This window comes from Lolium perenne, chromosome 4 (genome assembly GCF_019359855.2).
Source record: "Lolium perenne isolate Kyuss_39 chromosome 4, Kyuss_2.0, whole genome shotgun sequence".
NCBI lineage: Eukaryota > Viridiplantae > Streptophyta > Magnoliopsida > Poales > Poaceae > Lolium > Lolium perenne.
This window is the reverse complement of record NC_067247.2, coordinates 220,541,678-220,556,848: the sequence shown is the minus strand read 5'-3', so window position 1 is coordinate 220,556,848 and position 15,171 is coordinate 220,541,678.

Below are 15,171 nucleotides of genomic sequence, written 5' to 3'. Positions count from 1 at the left end.
TTTCTAGTATTGGGTTGAACAACAAGGAAGACGGTGTAGAGTCTTATAATGTTTACAATATGTCTTTTATGTGAGTTTTGCTGCACCGGTTCATCCTTGTGTTTGTTTTAAATAACCTTGCTAGCCTAAAACCTTGTATCGAGAGGGAATACTTCTCATGCATCCAAAATCCTTGAGCCAACCACTATGCCATTTGTGTCCACCATACCTACCTACTACATGGTATTTCTCCGCCATTCCAAAGTAAATTGCTTGAGTGCTACCTTTAAAATTTCTATCCTCTACCTTTACAATATATAGCTCATGGGACAAATAGCCTAAAAACTATTGTGGTATTGAATATGTACTTATGCACTCTATCTCTTATTAAGTTGCTTGTTGTGCGGTAACCATGTTCGTGGGGACGCCATCAACTACTCTTTGTTGAATATCATGTGAGTTGCTATGCATGTCCATCTTGTCTGAAGTAAGGGAGATTTACCACTAAAATGGTTAGAGCATGCATAATGTTAGAGAAGAACATTGGGCCGCTAACTAAAGCCATGATCCATGGTGGAAGTTTCAGTTTTGGACAAATATCCTCACTCTCATATGAGAAAATTAATAATTGTTGCTACATGCTTATGCATTAAAGAGGAGTCCATTATCTGTTGTCTATGTTGTCCCGGTATGGATGTCTAAGTTGAGAATAATCAAAAGCGAGAAATCCAATGCGAGCTTTCTCTTTAGACCTTTGTACAGGCGGCATAGAGGTACCCCTTTGTGACACTTGGTTAAAACATGTGTATTTCAATGATAATCCAGGTAATCCGAGCTAATTAGGACAAGGTGCGGGCACTATTAGTATACTATGCATGAGGCTTGCAACTTGTAAGATATAATTTACATAACACATATGCTCTATTACTACCGTTGACAAAATTGTTTCTTGTTTTCAAAACCAAAGCTCTAGCACAAATATAGCAATCAATGCTTCCCTCTGCGAAGGGCCTTTCTTTTACTTTTATGTTGAGTCAGTTCACCTATTTCTCTCCATCTCAAGAAGCAAACACTTGTGTGAACTGTGCATTGATTCCTACATACTTGCATATTGCACTTGTTATATTACTTTACATTGACAAATATCCATGAGATATACATGTTACAAGTTGAAAGCAACCGCTGAAACTTAATCTTCCTTTGTGTTGCTTCAATACCTTTACTTTGATTTATTGCTTTATGAGTTAACTCTTATGCAAGACTTATTGATGCTTGTCTTGAAAGTACTATTCATGAAAAATCTTTGCTACATGATTCATTTGTTTACTCATGTCATTACCATTGTTTTGATCGCTGCATTCATTACATATGCTTACAATAGTATAATCGAGGTTATGATGGCATGTCACTCCAGAAATTATCTTTGTTATCGTTTACCTGCTCAGGACGAGCAGAAACTAAGCTTGGGGATGCTAATACGTCTCCGACGTATCGATAATTTCTTATGTTCCATGCCACATTATTGATGATATCTACATGTTTTATGCATACTTTATGTCATATTTATGCATTTTCCGGCACTAACCTATTAACGAGATGCCGAAGAGCCAGTTGTTGTTTTCTGCTGTTTTTGGTTTCAGAAATCCTAGTAAGGAAATATTCTCGGAATTGGACGAAATCAACGCCCAGGGGCCTATTTTCACACGAAGCTTCCAGAAGACCGAAGATGATACGAAGTGGGGCCACGAGGTGGCGACACACTAGGGCGGCGCGGCCTGGGCCTTGGCCGCGCCGGCCTGTTGTGTGGGGCCCCCGTGACGCCTCCTGACCTGCCCTTCCGCCTATATATAGTCTTCGTCGCGAAACCCCCAGTACCGAGAGCCACGATACGGAAAACCTTCCAGAGACGCCGCCGCCTGCCAATCCCATCTCGGGGGATTCAGGAGATCGCCTCCGGCACCCTGCCGGAGAGGGGAATCATCTCCCGGAGGACTCTTCACCGCCATGGTCGCCTCCGGAGTGATGAGTGAGTAGTTCACCCCTGGACTATGGGTCCATAGCAGTAGCTAGATGGTCGTCTTCTCCTTATGTGCTTCATTGTCGGGTCTTGTGAGCTGCCTAACATGATCAAGATCATCTATCTGTAATGCTATATGTTGTGTTTGTTGGGATCTGATGAATAGAGAATGCTATGTTATGTTGATTATCAATCTATTACCTATGTGTTGTTTACGATCTTGCATGCTCTCCGTTATTAGTAGAGGCTCTGGCCAAGTTTTTACTCTTAACTCCAAGAGGGAGTATTTATGCTCGATAGTGGGTTCATGCCTCCATTAAATCTGGGACGATGGAGAAAGTTCTAAGGTTGTGGATGTGTTGTTGCCACTAGGGATAAAACATTGATGCTATGTCCGAGGATGTAGTTATTGATTACATTACGCACCATACTTAATGCAATTGTCTGTTGTTTGCAACTTAATACTGGAAGTGGTTCGGATGATAACCTGAAGGTGGACTTTTTAGGCATAGATGCATGCTGGATAGCGGTCTATGTACTTTGTCGTAATGCCCAATTAAATCTCACTATACTCATCATATCATGTATGTGCATGGTCATGCCCTCTCTATTTGTCAATTGCCCAACTGTAATTTGTTCACCCAACATGCTACTTATCTTATGGGAGAGACACCTCTAGTGAACTGTGGACCCCGGTCCATTCTTTACATCGAATACAATCTACTGCAATACTTGTTTTACTGTTTTCTGCAAACAATCATCATCCACTCTATACATCTAATCCTTTGTTACAGCAAGCCGGTGAGATTGACAACCTCACTGTTTCGTTGGGGCAAAGTACTTTGGTTGTGTTGTGCAGGTTCCACGTTGGCGCCGGAATCCCTGGTGTTGCGCCGCACTACATCTCGCCGCCATCAAACTTCAACGTGCTTCTTGGCTCCTACTGGTTCGATAAACCTTGGTTTCTTACTGAGGGAAATTTACTGCTGTACGCATCACACCTTCCTCTTGGGGTTCCCAACGGACGCGTGTTGAACGGAAAGACATACGTCAACTACGCGCAGCAAGCAAAATTTCTGGCGCCGTTGCCGGGGAGATCAAGACACGCTGCAAGGGGAGTCTCCACAATCCAATCTCTTTACTTTGTTTTTGTCTTGCTTTGTTTTATTTACTTTCTTGTTTGCTGCACTAAAACAAAACACAAAAAAATTAGTTGCTAGTTTTACTTTATTTACTGTCTTGCACTCTATATCAAAAACACAAAAAAATTAGCTACTTGCATTTGCTTTACTTATTTCAACATGTTTCCTTTTAATTTTACTGTAAAAGAAATACCGGTAGGACAAGGGACTATAATTGGGAGAGATAATATAGAAGAATATTTCACCCATGTTAGTATGCACGAAGATCTTAAAGATATACCCCTTGCAAAAGCTGTCCCTACCTATGAAGATGCCTCTGTTTGTTGGATACGCATGATGGAAGCTAGATTTATTAGTCTCAACCCCATGATACAACACATGTTTCTTACACTTTCTGATATGGAGAGGGGAGAGAAGAGAGATTTTGTTCTAAAAGTCTTAGTGCGAGAATTTGTGGATATAGCTAAAGAAGCTAGAAAAGTTTTTAGTAAGCATGAGAGGCTTGGTATGGTCACCGATTTTAAAAGAACACTTGAAAAGATGGATATGGATAGAATTAAGTACACTAATAATGTTAATGATGGTGGGAGATTAAAGCACCAATACCATGTAAGCTCCTAGCGATGCATGAAGCTCTAGATGATAATTATGCTTGGCTTGTCCCTCAAAATTTGTTTGATGAGAGTAGCAAACCCAAGACTAATAAAAAGGGAGCAGCTGAAACGTATGTATCCAAAATACAATCCATGGTTGAGAAAACTCCAAACCCCGCTGTTAATGCTTCATCTCTTGACAATACTTGATACACACTTTCTGCGCCTAGCTGAAAGGCGTTAAAGAAAAGCGCTTATGGGAGACAACCCATGTTTTTACTACAGTACTTTAATTTTATATTTGAGTCTTGGAAGTTGTTACTACTGTAGCAGCCTCTCCTTATCTTAGTTTTGTTGCATAGTTGTGCCAAGTAAAGTCGTTGATAGTAAGGTTCATACTAGATTTGGATTACTGCGCAGAAACAGATTTCTTTGCTGTCACGAATCTGGGCCTAATTCTCTGTAGGTAACTCAAAAAATTATGCTAATTTACGTGAGTGATCCTCCGATATGTACGCAACTTTCATTAAATTTGATCATTTTTATTTGAGCAAGTCTGGTGCCTCTTAGAAATTCATCTTTACGAACTGTTCTGTTTTGACAGATTCTGCCTTTTATTTCGCATTGCCTGTTTTGATATGCTTGATGGATTTTTCGATTCCATTAACTTTCAGTAGCTTTGTGCAATGTCCAGAAGTGTTAAGAATGATTATTTCACCTCTGAACATGTAAATTTTGATTGTGCACTAACCCTCTAATGAGTTGTTTTGAGTTTGGTGTGGAGGAAGTTTTCAAGGATCAAGAGAGGAGGATGATACAATATGATCAAGGAGAGTGAAAGCTCTAAGCTTGGGGATGCCCCGGTGGTTCAACCCTGCATATTTCAAGAAGACTCAAGCGTCTAAGCTTGGGGATGCCCAAGGCATCCCCTTCTTCATCGACAACATTATCAGGTTCCTCTAGTGAAACTATATTTTTATTCCATCACATCTTATGCACTTTGCTTGGAGCGTCGGTTTGTTTTTGTTTTTTGTTTTGTTTGAATAAAATGGATCCTAGCATTCACTGTGTGGGAGAGAGACACGCTCCGCTGTTGCATATGGACAAATATGTCCATAGGCTTTACTCATAGTATTCATGGCGAAGGTTGAATCTTCTTCGTTAATTTGTTATATGGTTGGAATCGGGAAATGCTACATGTAGTAATTGGTAAAATGTCTTGGGTAATTTGATACTTGGCAATTGTTGTGCTCATGTTTAAGCTCTTGCATCATATACTTTGCACCTATTAATGAAGAAATACATAGAGCTTGCTAAAATTTGGTTTGCATAATTGGTCTCTCTAAGGTCTAGATAATTTCTAGTATTGGGTTGAACAACAAGGAAGACGGTGTAGAGTCTTATAATGTTTACAATATGTCTTTTATGTGAGTTTTGCTGCACCGGTTCATCCTTGTGTTTGTTTCAAATAACCTTGCTAGCCTAAAACCTTGTATCGAGAGGGAATACTTCTCATGCATCCAAAATCCTTGAGCCAACCACTATGCCATTTGTGTCCACCATACCTACCTACTACATGGTATTTCTCCGCCATTCCAAAGTAAATTGCTTGAGTGCTACCTTTAAAATTTCTATCCTCTACCTTTACAATATATAGCTCATGGGACAAATAGCCTAAAAACTATTGTGGTATTGAATATGTACTTATGCACTCTATCTCTTATTAAGTTGCTTGTTGTGCGATAACCATGTTCCTGGGGACGCCATCAACTACTCTTTGTTGAATATCATGTGAGTTGCTATGCATGTCCATCTTGTCTGAAGTAAGGGAGATTTACCACTAAAATGGTTAGAGCATGCATAATGTTAGAGAAGAACATTGGGCCGCTAACTAAAGCCATGATCCATGGTGGAAGTTTCAGTTTTGGACAAATATCCTCACTCTCATATGAGAAAATTAATAATTGTTGCTACATGCTTATGCATTAAAGAGGAGTCCATTATCTGTTGTCTATGTTGTCCCGGTATGGATGTCTAAGTTGAGAATAATCAAAAGCGAGAAATCCAATGCGAGCTTTCTCTTTAGACCTTTGTACAGGCGGCATAGAGGTACCCCTTTGTGACACTTGGTTAAAACATGTGTATTTCAATGATAATCCAGGTAATCCGAGCTAATTAGGACAAGGTGCGGGCACTATTAGTATACTATGCATGAGGCTTGCAACTTGTAAGATATAATTTACATAACACATATGCTCTATTACTACCGTTGACAAAATTGTTTCTTGTTTTCAAAACCAAAGCTCTAGCACAAATATAGCAATCAATGCTTCCCTCTGCGAAGGGCCTTTCTTTTACTTTTATGTTGAGTCAGTTCACCTATTTCTCTCCATCTCAAGAAGCAAACACTTGTGTGAACTGTGCATTGATTCCTACATACTTGCATATTGCACTTGTTATATTACTTTACATTGACAAATATCCATGAGATATACATGTTACAAGTTGAAAGCAACCGCTGAAACTTAATCTTCCTTTGTGTTGCTTCAATACCTTTACTTTGATTTATTGCTTTATGAGTTAACTCTTATGCAAGACTTATTGATGCTTGTCTTGAAAGTACTATTCATGAAAAGTCTTTGCTACATGATTCATTTGTTTACTCATGTCATTACCATTGTTTTGATTGCTGCATTCATTACATATGCTTACAATAGTATAATCGAGGTTATGATGGCATGTCACTCCAGAAATTATCTTTGTTATTATTTACCTGCTCAGGACGAGCAGAAACTAAGCTTGGGGATGCTAATACGTCTCCGACGTATCGATAATTTCTTATGTTCCATGCCACATTATTGATGATATCTACATGTTTTATGCATACTTTATGTCATATTTATGCATTTTCCGGCACTAACCTATTAACGAGATGCCGAAGAGCCAGTTGTTGTTTTCTGCTGTTTTTGGTTTCAGAAATCCTAGTAAGGAAATATTCTCGGAATTGGACGAAATCAACGCCCAGGGGCCTATTTTCACACGAAGCTTCCAGAAGACCGAAGATGATACGAAGTGGGGCCACGAGGTGGCGACACACTAGGGCGGCGCGGCCTGGGCCTTGGCCGCGCCGGCCTGTTGTGTGGGGCCCCCGTGACGCCTCCTGACCTACCCTTCCGCCTATATATAGTCTTCGTCGCGAAACCCCCAGTACCGAGAGCCACGATACGGAAAACCTTCCAGAGACGCCGCCGCCTGCCAATCCCATCTCGGGGGCCGGAGAGGGGAATCATCTCCCGGAGGACTCTTCACCGCCATGGTCGCCTCCGGAGTGATGAGTGAGTAGTTCACCCCTGGACTATGGGTCCATAGCAGTAGCTAGATGGTCGTCTTCTCCTTATGTGCTTCATTGTCGGGTCTTGTGAGCTGCCTAACATGATCAAGATCATCTATCTGTAATGCTATATGTTGTGTTTGTTGGGATCCGATGAATAGAGAATGCTATGTTATGTTGATTATCAATCTATTATCTATGTGTTGTTTATGATCTTGCATGCTCTCCGTTATTAGTAGAGGCTCTGGCCAAGTTTTTACTCTTAACTCCAAGAGGGAGTATTTATGCTCGATAGTGGGTTCATGCCTCCATTAAATCTGGGACAAAGGATGTAAAGTTCTAAGGTTGTGGATGTGTTGTTGCCACTAGGGATAAAACATTGATGCTATGTCCGAGGATGTAGTTATTGATTACATTACGCACCATACTTAATGCAATTGTCTGTTGTTTGCAACTTAATACTGGAAGGGGTTCGGATGATAACCTGAAGGTGGACTTTTTAGGCATAGATGCATGCTGGATAGCGGTCTATGTACTTTGTCGTAATGCCCAATTAAATCTCACTATACTCATCATATCATGTATGTGCATGGTCATGCCCTCTCTATTTGTCAATTGCCCAACTGTAATTTGTTCACCCAACATGCTATTTATCTTATGGGAGAGACACCTCTAGTGAACTGTGGACCCCGGTCCATTCTTTACATCGAATACAATCTACTGCAATACTTGTTTTACTGTTTTCTGCAAACAATCATCATCCACACTATACATCTAATCCTTTGTTACAGCAAGCCGGTGAGATTGACAACCTCACTGTTTCGGCGGGGCAAAGTACTTTGGTTGTGTTGTGCAGGTTCCACGTTGGCGCCGGAATCCCTGGTGTTGCGCCGCACTACATCTCGCCGCCATCAACCTTCAACGTGCTTCTTGGCTCCTACTGGTTCGATAAACCTTGGTTTCTTACTGAGGGAAATTTACTGCTGTACGCATCACACCTTCCTCTTGGGGTTCCCAACGGACGCGTGTTGAACGGAAATACATACATCAACTACGCGCAGCAGTCGGCCACTCCATGGCGGTGGTGCCAGCCTTCCTAGACGCATCTCCTTCTTCCGTCTCCTCTTCCATGCTTCCGTGACGTCGGATTTGAGCGTAGTTCTTGATGATGACCATGATGCGGATAAGACCGAAGGTCGCCCCGTATCACCTGTATTTACAAGAAAGTGAGTGGGAGCTCTGTAGCGTTCCTGATATTATATGTAGATGACATATTATTGATTGGGAATGATATAGAACTATTAAGCAGTGTAAAATGTTATTTGAATAATAGTTTTTCAATGAAGACCTTGGTGAAGCATCGTATATATTAGGCATCAAGATTTATAGAGATAGATCAAGACGCCTAATAGGGCTATCACAGAGTACATACCTGGACAAGATTCTAAAGAAGTTTAGAATGGACGAAAGTAAGAAAGGGTTCTTACCTATGTTACCAGGCAAGGTCTTGAGTAAGACTCAAGGACCGGCTACGGCAGAAGAAAGAGAAAGGATGAGTCAGATCCCCTATGCCTCGGCAGTAGGCTCTATTATGTATGCCATGCTATGTACTAGACCGGATATAGCACATGCTGTTAGTTTGACTAGCAGATATCAAAGTGATCCAGGAATGGAACACTGGACAGTGGTCAAGAATATCCTGAAGTACTTGAAAAGAACTAAGGATATGTTTCTTTGTTATGGAGGTGACCAAGAGCTCGTTGTAAGTGGTTACACCGATGCAAGTTGGAACATTGATCCTGATGACTCTAAGTCACAGTCTGGGTACGTGTTTATATTGAATGGTGCTGCAGTAAGCTGGGCAAGCTCGAAGCAGTGCACGGTGGCGAAGTCTTCAACAGAATCAGAGTACATAGCGGCTTCAGAGGCTTCATCAGAAGCGGTATGGATGAAGAGGTTCATTGTAGAGCTCGGTGTGGTTCCTAGTGCATTGGACCCACTAGTCATCTACTGTGATAACATGGGTGCCATCGCCAATGCACAAGAACCAAGGTCACACAAGAGGCTGAAGCATACAAGCTGCGTTATCACTCGATTCGCGAGTACATCGAAGATGGAGAAGTAAAGATTTGCAAAGTACACACTGATCTGAATGTAGCAGATCCGTTGATTAAAGATCTCCCTAGGGCAAAGCATGACCAACACCAGAATGCCATGGGTGTTAGGTACCTTACAATGTAATCTAGATTATTGACTCTAGTGCAAGTGGGAGACTGTTGGAGATATGCCCAAGAGGCAATAATAAAAGTGGTTATTATATATCTTTATGTTTATGATGAATGTTTATATACCATGCTATAAATGTATTAACCGAAACCACTACTAGGAAAAGGCCTAGCCGTAATAATGGTATTAGTGGCGCACACCTATTTTGGTGCGCCACTGCTAATTAGCAGTGACGCACCAAAAAGTGGTGCTCCACTGATACAAATATAGCAGTGGCGCACTAGTATTAGTCGTGCGCCACTACTAATTTTTAGCCTCGATTACAAATAGGTTTAGAGTTACCAGTGGCGCACCACATATAGGTGCGCCCTTACTATTTAAATAGCAATGGCGCACCTATATGTGGTGCGCCACTATGCTGCAAATTGTAATAGCGCACTACATACCATGCGCCACTGTGCTGCAAATTGCAGTAACGCACTGTAGGGGGTGCGCCACTGTGCGGTCTGCTCCAGGAGGAATCCAAACAAAATAGGATCAGGAAATGTGAGCTGTCGCCCACGAGCCTTTGGAGTAAAATTTAGCCCTTCATTTTGATCTGACGTCTCCCATTGCTCCACAAGAAACACACAATCCATGGCACTATAGATACTTGTCTCTGATTGGTTGAGGTTGGAACACTCAATAATATTTTTTTGTGATCCGTTCAATGTTGCCCCAGAGATCGCGCTCATCATGGGCGCCCTCATCCTGTTGTCTCTCCGTTACCTTACTCTCCTCGTCTGATCCCCTTTCTCACTCCTCTGCTTTTCTCCCACTCCTGCCTTGCACCACCACCACCGGACCACAATCAATCGACCTCCCCCATCAACCACCGGACCTCCCCCCATTCACCACCTTCCTGGCGCACGAGGCGCGAGACCGCGGCGCACCGGGGGAGCAGCGCGGCGACGAGGCCGCCACCAACCGGACGAAGACGGAGCTCCTCGGCCGCTCGCCAGACCCGGGCGGCGCAATATCGCCTTCTGCGGTTGACCACGGCGGCCTCGAGGACGCCCCTAGGGCCCAGACGACATCATCCTCGTCGAAGGAGAGGGCGCGGCAGAGCCTGCTATCCGCCCCGGCGGCGGCGGGTCCAGAGGAGGAGGCAGACGGGCCCCGGCGGCGGTGGCGAGGCCTCCGCATCGCCGACCACGACCCCGACGACCTGCTCCATCTGTCTCACGCGGCAGCGGTCACGGCAGGCGGCCATGCGACAGCTGCGGGCTACCGGTGGTGGAGGCGACTGGGCTACCGGCACAGCAACCGCGCGAAGTCCACGCGCACGCAGCAGCGACCGGGCTACCGGCGGGCTACCGGCGGCGGCATCTCAACGACGGTTGCAGGGACTTGATTGCTTTTAGGATTTAGGTTTTAGGGTGGGTTATGTAAATTTGCTCTGTAATTTTATTTTACTTCTCTGTAAATTTGTTTTAACTACCATGTAAGTAAATTAATTAATGTAATTACCAGGATAATTGAACTGCACTTTTTTTTTGTTTCAGTCGATGGATAGGTGTGGCACATGTAAATGCTAGGAATGGCGCATCTCACACTAACTTTTCTGGCGCACCTCACTTAGGCATAGTGGCGCACCTCTCACTCCACTACAATGGCGCACGGAATAGACATTTGTAGCGCACCACACAGTGCGTCATTGCTATCCTGGTTATTAGTGGCGCACCACCAGTGCGCTATTGCTAATACTTAGTAGTGGCGTGATAGTAGTGGCGCACCACTAGTGCGCCACTGATGGCAAAAAGTGGTGCGCCACTGATTGCCTGTTTTCTAGTAGTGAACATTGATACATGTGTGATATGTAAACAACAAAAGAGTCCCTAGTATGCCTCTTAACTAGCTTGTTGATTAATGGATGATTAGTTTCATAATCATGAACATTGGATGTTATTAATAACAAGGTTATATCATTGTATGAATGATGTAATGGACACACCCAATTAAGCGTAGCATAAGATCACGTCATTAAGTTATTTGCTATAAGCTTTCGATACATAGTTACCTAGTCCTTATGACCATGAGATCATGTAAATCACTTATACCGGAAAGGTACTTTGATTACATCAAACGCCACTGCGTAAATGGGTGGTTATAAAGGTGGGATTAAGTATCCGGAAAATATGAGTTGAGGCATATGGATCAACAGTGGGATTTGTCCATCCCGGTGACGGATAGATATACTCTGGGCCCTCTCGGTGGAATGTCGTCTAATGTCTTGCAAGCATATGAATAAGTTCATAAGAGACCACATACCACGGTACGAGTAAAGAGTACTTGTCAGGAGACGAGGTTGAACAAGGTATAGAGTGATACCGATGATCAAACCTCGGACAAGTAAAATATCGCGTGACAAAGGGAATTGGTATCGTATGTGAATGGTTTATTCGATCACTAAAGTCATCGTCGAATATGTGGGAGCCATTATGAATCTCCAGATCCCGCTATTGGTTATTGGATGGAGAGAGTTCTCACCCATGTCCACATAGTTCGCGAACCGTAGGGTGACACACTTAAGGTTTGATGTTGAAATGGTAGAACTTGAATAAGGAATGGAGTTCGAAGTATTGTTCGAAGTCTCGGATGGGATCCCGGACATCACGAGGAGTTCCGGAATGTTCCGGAGAATAAGATTCATATATAGGAAGTCATTTTATAAGTTTGAAAATGATCCGGTGATTTTACGGAAGGTTCTAGAAAAGTCCGGAAGGAATCACTAAGGAAGGAGGAATCCCGGAGGGACTCCACCTCCACATGGCCGGCCAACCCTGGTGGGGGATTCCAAGGTGGACTCCACCTAAGGGGGCCGGCCACCCCCCACATGGAAGGGGGGAATCCCACCTCAAGTGGGAGTCCCACCTTGGGTAGGTTTCCCTACTACATGGAAGGTTCTTGTGTTGGGGTCTTATTCGGAGACTTGTAGTCCAACACTTGGGGATCCACCTATATAATGAGGGGCATAGGGGAGGGGGCCGACGACCCTAAGACCACTAGGTGGCCGCACCCTATAGTGGTCGGCGCCCCCCTCTCCCAAACCCTAGCCGCCCCCTCTCTCCTCCACCTCTCCCGCACGCTTAGCGAAGCTCCGCCGGAGTTCTCCACCACCACTGCCACCACACCGTCGTGCTTCCGGATTCAAGGAGAAGCTACTACTTCCGCTGCCCGCTAGAACGGGGAGAAGGACGTCGTCTTCATCAACACCGAACGTGTGACCGAGTACGGAGGTGCTGCCCGATCGTGGCACCGTGATCAAGATCTTCTACGCGCTTTTGCAAGCGGCAAGTGATCGTCTACCGCAGCAACAAGAGCCTCATCTTGTAGGCTTTGGAAATCTTCAAGGGTGAGTCTCGATCATCTCCTCGTTGCTACCGTCTTCTAGATTGCATCTTGGCTTGGATTGCGTTCTTGCGGTAGGAATTTTTTTGTTTTCTATGCAACAAATCCCTACATCAGGACGGTTAACTCCGATAGCCATCTAACCTTCAAGCTTTTGGTTGTAGTCATGATTGAATTGCGGCAACAAAAGATCTTTCCTACCATTAGCCTTGGCAGAGGTTCTTCCCTAGAACCAAATGGATCACAACAAGAGTGCTCTTTGTGAGTCTCATATATGTATGTGACTCTGCCACACCTCCCTTTTTAGCATGAGTTTTGCAAGAGTGTTATCTTGTGCATCTACATCTCAGGATTTCTAATTCTGATCGTGTTCCTCCTCTTCAGTTTCTTTCTGACCTTTGTCTGCTAGTTAGCAGCCAAGTGGTAAAGGTGCATTGGTGTTTTCCAGTGCATGTTACCCTTGTGGTCCGTCAAGACATTTTATTCTGAGATGTCAGGAGAAACAAACTCCAGTACCTCGTCCATTTCTAGGACCCGGTCAAAGTTTTGTAATCCACGGATTTAAAGGCTTATGTAGCTTCTAGTTTGTCCTACCTTAGAGTATCACCCTCTTTTATATCTATGGTCGTGCTAAGTCTCATGACCTTATTGATGAAGTGATGCGCTCACATATCTTTAATCGCCCTTCCTCCAAGTTGTCTGTGCTTGGAATGTTGGGGTGTTTGTATTGATGTGTCCATCCGAGATTATAAGTAATTCTTATTGTTTTGGAATCCAATGATGTTTGTGTCATTCTTAGCCCGATTGGTTAGCCGATCACTAAACGAAGTTTGACTGTGTTCCCTAGTCTGATATCTAGGCACACCTTCTTCGGTCAAAGAGTTAGGTTCGTGCCGAAGCTCTCAAGACCACATCACTTTCATTATAAAGCAAATTCCGCTCTCGAACTCAGTGATATATCGGTGGTTCGTGATATTCTGGATGTCTTCTAGAAGTATCGCCATGTTGTCAAATGACCGTGTTGTCAAGTTCGTGAGTAAATTGGTTCTTTGAAATCACTCATTCTACAAGAAACCTTACTGGATATCCTGGACTAGTTGGTTGAGCTTAAACAACAACTTGGAGAGTTGAAAGACAGGAGCTCTATCAGAGTGCTTGTTCCTTCTTAAAGGGATGTCTAGTTTTGTTCTTGTTGAAGTCAGGAAGTATCTCCTTTATGGATATGCTATCTTCCCTATATTTGATTTGATTTTGGGCTATCATCAAATCAAACCCAGTTCCAAGGACTATCTTGACGATGTTTATACTCATGGTGTTTCGTCTGAGTATATCTATTCATGTCCTTTGATCTGACCAATACTTTTGTCTTGTTCATGCAATATACGAGTCTCTCATTGGAGTATTTTGATAAGTTTGTTGTTGATCCCATCGATGAGATTGTTATTTTCTCCATGTCCAAAGAGGTCCATATTGAAGAGTTGGCACTAATGTTGGAAACTTTTTAGAACCATCTTTGTGTTGTCACGAAGTATGTGTTCTGGATGCTGGAAGTGATCTTCTCTGGTTCACGTGCATTTGCTGAAAGATGTCGCCGTGGATCTGAGTAGAGTTCCCTTTTTCTTTCCTCGGTAATCATCGCAAGTCAGTCATGCATGTGCGGAATATTCTTGAGATGTAAGGTTGTTACCTCCCTTCCTTGAAACATTCATCTATGCACACTAAGCCACAGCCTGGTTTGTTCAAGAAAGAGAAGAAGCTTAATAACTTCATTATCTTCTTTGATGTCCCCACAAGGACTCAATTGCGTTACATCGCAAGTTCATATGTACGCAGTTGCCATTGGCAGTCGCAACCATATGTATTACGCAATCTAGATCAATCCTTTAGAGCTTGACATTGAGATCCATATCTTGCGAATATAGCAGCTATACCTTTATGGTAACTGTTGTAAATTTTCATTCGGACATGCTGAAAGATCGAGATGTCGCCTAGAGGGGGGGTGAATAGGCAATTAAAAACTCTTACGGATTTGTCTTGTAATAATGCGGAATTAAACTATCGTTTAGTTTACAAGCACAAACCCTAAATATGCTAAGCTCAACAAAGTGTAACAATAGCAACTAGAGCTAAGCAAGATAGGCACAAGATATATGTAGCACAAGTGATAGCAAGATATATGTACTTCAAGCACGATGGCTATCACAAGGAAAGAGAGCTCGGGTATAGAAATAACCGAGGCACGCGGAGACGAGGATGTATTCCCGTGTTCCCTTCCTTTGTGTAACGGCCCCGGGTAGTACCCCATATTAGATTTGTTTGTGCCTTCCTATTATGCACCATCCTGCATCATGCATCCTATCATTCACAAGATTTTATTAAATAAAAATTATTTCTCCAATAAAAACTATTTGTGTTTCCCTCTCATATGGTTTTATAATAAACCTCCCCTCTCTATTTCTTTTAACTAAACCCTAACAATCAAAACTATATTAA